This window comes from Quercus suber, unplaced genomic scaffold (assembly GCF_002906115.3).
Source record: "Quercus suber isolate HL8 unplaced genomic scaffold, Cork oak 2.0 scaffold_257, whole genome shotgun sequence".
Taxonomy (NCBI): domain Eukaryota; kingdom Viridiplantae; phylum Streptophyta; class Magnoliopsida; order Fagales; family Fagaceae; genus Quercus; species Quercus suber.
This window is the reverse complement of record NW_027069713.1, coordinates 283,319-289,242: the sequence shown is the minus strand read 5'-3', so window position 1 is coordinate 289,242 and position 5,924 is coordinate 283,319.

Genomic DNA, 5,924 nt, shown 5'->3' with positions numbered 1-5,924 from the left:
TTGGAGGTTTTTTGGGACATCTAGATAGTGAGCTCAATTAAAGTCTCAAATTTATAAAATCTTATTAATTTGAAGCATATGTCCATCCTTGGTTATTCATTTATGTTTTTTAGGCTAATTAATAACAGTAGAAAGATGACAAAGATGACAATTATTGATTGAAGTCTACATTTGTTCTTGAAAATCAAAACTAGTTACCTAGGTGAAATATAAAGTCTAATCAATGGTGTCCACAGTTACATAAATTTAAGCTTTGGTTGTCCAAATTAAACCCTTGGGACCTAATATAAAACAAGGTATAAAGTCTAGATTTTTTATGTAATTTTCCCTACATTAATTATACATATAAGCATTATAAATAACTTGAAGATTCTCTCTCTCTTTCTTTTTATTTTTTTTTTCTCCCGTCATTAAACTGTTATATTCGTTGCTTTTCTTCTCAATAAAATGCAATGATATTTTTTGGAAGAAAAATGAAATGATTTTTAGCTGGCATATGATCTCTTCTTTGTTTTCATCTTACATCTAAGAAATAATTATTTGAACATTTCTTAACAACAATAGCTTGTTCTACATGATTATTTGTGCTTCTTCTTTCTTCTTCTTCTTTTTTCTTTTTTTCTTTTTTTATGACAAACGAAGTTGAATCTTTTTTTTTTTTTTTTACAAGATAGAATTCTACTCTAACTTAATCTAAGTGTATATGCACATGAAAGCTCTCTCTTAGAAATTTGAACTTCAACCCTTACCCCCACACTCCACAATCACTTATACTTATAAAGTGACCGTCCCACCTAAAACAGACCCAGGATTTTAAGCTAGCGGAGGCCGGAGTATAAAGAAAAAAAATCATCCAAATAGATATTCATATAGTATCAAAATATTATAAATACTCAAAATCGTTGTTTCTAAATACATTAAGATGAATCATTTACAAAAAAAAAAAAAAAAAAAAAAAACAAACAAACAACAAAATAATATCTTTTTTAAATACTAGGTTGGCCAGGAATTTTTTTTTTTGGTTGAAGTTAAAGCATTCACATTGATGGTGCTAAAATTTTTAGCTTTTAGCACCTCAAAAAGTTATTTTATTTATTTTACCACCTCACTTTATAATACATCTAATATCAAATGTTCTATTTTTTTTTTTATAACTTCATTTCAAAATAATATAAACAATTCATTAAAATAATAAAGGAAGCGAGAGAATTTGAGTTTTTTAATTAAAGGAAGAGATATACTTATAAAGTATTGTATTTTATTTTTAACAACTTGTTATAGTCAACTGGTATTTATACCAGTTGACTGTAGTTGCAAAAATTTTAGTTTTAACTTTTCCAAGAACACATAATTTTTTGGTTCTTTGGTGGTAAAATAGTTTTTTTTTTTTTTTTTTTTTTTTATAGCTAAAATACAATCACTATTGTGAATATTTTTATTGTTTTTGTTAAGTTTTTTGGTTGAATAGTTACTATTTGAATGAGGCTAGTTAAGCTTATTATGGAAAAAATGAGCATAAGATTTTGGAAGGGGGTCTAACTACAAAAATGAAAAATATTATAACTAAAAAAAAAACTTTTGGACCCAAGGGAGGCCCGAGCCCCCTTGGGTCCCCACCTGGGTCTGTCCTTGCATCATACTAAAAGTGTGCTGTGGTGATAAACGAAGTTGAATCTTTACTTTTGAAATATGCATGTTTTGCATTTTGTAAATTTTTAATTTTGGCCATAATTTTAGGACAAAACTTAGATGCAATTTCTTTTTCTTTTTCTTTTTTTGAGAAAAAGATGCAATTTCTTAATTAAATTACCTTAAGTTTCCTAATTAGATTCAATTATATAGTTTATTAGTCAATAATGTAATATGAATCAGTGATGTGGTTTATTGGTAAATACAGTACAACCATATGATTTATTGATCAATACTGCTCCCTTGTAAGTAGTCAAAAGATTTTATATTTAAGATTTTTCCTAGTTCCTACAAGCTTTAGATATTTTCATTCGGCATTTACAGTAACATAGATATTTATACTTAGTTTCAATTAATTAATCTTTATATATATATATATATATATATATGTATGTATGTATGTATGAAATGATCAAATCCTGTGAAATATTATAATTGTCCGTAAGAAATTCGTAATAATGATATTCTTTGTCTTAAATACTAACTCAAACTTCTTCTCTTCATTTTTATTTTATTTTATTTTTAAAGTAAATTTTGTCCTTGAAAAGAAATTTTTTATACATATATATTATCTTTCAACTTATTTATAACTCTTTTTTCTTGCTCTTATTAGCATTTTTACTTACAAGTTACGACTCCTAAAAGTTTTATTTCTTTCCAATAACTATACCTTTATTCAATAAACAAAAGAAATTTAAGGAAAAAATCATTCAAACACACACTAAGCTGAAACTACAATTTCTTTAGATTCCTTAATTAAATTTAAGGATGTGATTAAATTAACCAACACACTACATTTCTGAACTTAATTCTTTAAAAAAAATAATAAAATAATTTTATAACGAAAATATTATTTTAATCCCTATATTTTAAAGTCAATGCTAATTTAGTTCATACATTTTAGTAGGAGTCAACTTTTCTTATTATTTTTAATTTACAATCAATTTCTGTTAACGAGTTAAAAATAAAAACAAAATGAACTATAAATTAAAAATAATTACTGCCAAATATAAAAATAAATTAACAATAACTCCAAAATATAAAATAAAAAATTTCGGCTATTTTTATTGAACTTCAATATGACCACATGGCCTAGGTTTTAGCCTCTTAAATAATTAAGGCCTAGCTATTTCTGCGGTAGAACAGGAGTGTATCCACGCGTCTTTGGAGAGTAAAGATTGAACAATGGACAGCACATACGATTTTGACAAAGCACGACAGAAGTATATAATATAAGATTGTGAGTGTAGAGGAGGGCTGCAATTAAGCAAAGCCGCACGCACACACAAACACACGCATGTGCACACGTGGATGGGACCCACACTGTCCTAACAAAGGTTTACAGTCCCTACAAAGCTTGAATGATGTGGGTTACCCCCAAAAACACTACCTTTCCTAGGTCCAAAAGTAGAATTCTAGCCCTCGTTGTCAAACAGACCTACCCTTCTCATTGCTTCGTTTTTCAATTTTCAAGGACTTACATTTGAGTTACAAAAGTATTATTTTTTTAGGAAAAAACTGTCTTTTACCCTCACATTTACCCTACATTCAAAAAATTAACGAAAACTTTGGTATTCAAAAAAGAAAAAAAAAAGTTGACAGTTTTTAGTATAAGTGTTTGAGTTATAATTATCAAATTAGAGTATTTAAATTATATATTTTAAAAACTCATTCATATTAGTTTTTAGTTTTTAAATAACGTTGTTAATGGTCCTTTTGCAAATAAGTTGAAAATTGTGAGATCAATTGACAAGATTAAACCTTTTTTTTTCTTTTTCTCCCATGGACTTACCACATTATCATTCTCTCTTCTTTTCTCTCTTCTTAAATAAAATATTATTTTTTTGCTATACAATCATCACTTTTATAAAAAAAAAAAAAAACAAAATACATATATGTCAAACGTACAATTATGTTTTTTCACATTTTAAAAAATATATAAAAAAGCCTCTTTTGTGAACGGTCTCCCACTTACTTTGCACAATGAGAGGCGTTGATCTTGTTGGCTTATTCAAGAATTGAGAGTCCTTTGAATGGCCTTCCTTAATAATACGCATTGGACTTTTTTCTCAATATATATATATATATAATTAAAAATATAGTACCAAATATATTTTTTCTATTATGAATACTTCAAAAAATGTTTTTACAACACTTTTTAAATCAAAATTTTTACATCATTTTGACCACAACACTTAAACACTGCTAACAAACAGGCCTAAACATTGCTCATTAATTTATGGCTTTATTGAGCTCCCTCGTGTTTACTTTCAATTTTAAACTATGCTTGATTGAGTGGTTTCTACTTGCTATACCCACTTAAATTTTGTTTGGATAGGATAATGGGAAAGTGGAATGATATAAAATATTGAAATGATAAAAAAAAATTGAGAGGATAGACAATATGTATGCTTTTCATATATAGAATTATAAATAATAAATTATTATTATTATATCCTTATTATTAAAGTAAAAGAATGAAAAAGTGGGCATAATTTTGTATTTTTTTTTCTCTCAATGTGATTTTCTCTCCTTTTCTTCCCATTTTCTTTCTTCTACTTTTCCACCTAAACTAAACGTAATGTTAATTATCGTTGCTTGACATGCTTTCTGTTTCTTGCATAACCTTGACAGTTGAGGAACTTGCATTTGAAAGAAAGATAGAGGGGGATAGTGTACTAAAAACCAGAATCTTATGGCTGGGTAGTTTTGGTGATTTAATGCACTTAAAAGCATAGGATTCCCATGAAAGATTTTGATTTATATGCTTTGCTTGCTAGTACAAAGATGAAAGTTGTTATGCCTCACATCACAAGTCACATCTCCAAAGGTTGACAACTTTCCACTTCGGGTTTTGTGTAAACTATGAGATACAGAATGCAAATTGAGTAATATATTCGTCATCTGATTTTATATACTCCAGTTATGCATAATTTTTTATATTCTCAATTTTATGTAGAATTGTACATTTATATATTTTATTTTTTAAACCAAATAAAATTATAAAAGAAATGCATGGCTAATTGACTATCCCAAACCAAATGCAAACTAATTCATTAGATTATTATTTGTCTAAATGCTAGCTCCACAAGAAACATTATTAAAAAAAAAATGATCTTGTTAATTTAGCTATGAAACTATTTTTTTCTAAATATATTTATGACAAACATTTTCCAATGGAGAGAGAACAATGACATACATGAGTACACCTAACGTACAGATAGGTTAGGTATGTTAATTCTACCAACTGGTGGAAGGGATAATTGGATCCTTAATAGCCAGGGTCAATGAACAAAAGAAATAGCTTCTATACAAATCAGTATCCTCAAAGTCCATTATAATAAAACATCATTAGCCATGTGAACTAATTAATTAACAGCATAACCATATATATATGTAGTCAATATATTACTTAGTTTTGTTTATTGTACGAACTTTACAGCTAGAATTCCAATAAGGATTAATTTGATTAGAAATATATATATATATATATATTGTGTGTGTGTGTGTGTGTGTGTGTGTGTTATATGATAACCTTAAATCAAGGACTTTGGTCGCTTCTAGCGCACTCTTGGAACACCCTCTTCTTCTTCAAGCAATTAAAATTTAGCAGTCCTCGGCTTAGAGCATTCACACCAGTGAATGCAAAATACAAAATGTCTCCAACTTTGTAAATTTAACCCCCAAATTCTCCAAAATTCTTCCACATCAGCTGGTTTAAAGTTGTGTAAATTTACACAATTGCTATAATGAACATGTATATTTACATGGTTACTGTAGCTGTGTGTTTCATTATTTTTATATTTTTTCTCTCACCTCTATTCTTTCTCCATCTGACTTCTCTCTCTCCCTTTCCCTCTTCCTCTAAACTGGACAGAACAGATCAACCACCTATCACTGTCCAAACCACCGCAACCTAGCACCACCCACCATCACCACCACAACCATCACAACACCTTATAATTTAACACAAAATTGACCCAAAATCAATAGAATATTAAACTAAAATCAACCTAAAATAAACAAAAATGCAAACCAAATTCAAAGGAAAATCATAGTAGAGTCTTTCCCTCAACCCAGATAACCTGTTTCACCTCGACCTAAGTTCATCTCGTCCCATTTTACCTTAACCAAAAAACTATGTTCAGGTCATGGGTGAGATCAAACAATAAAAGCTTTCAACCCCAAAAAACCTGTGATTTAGTGTTGTTGCTAATCAGATTGAAAGAGAGAAA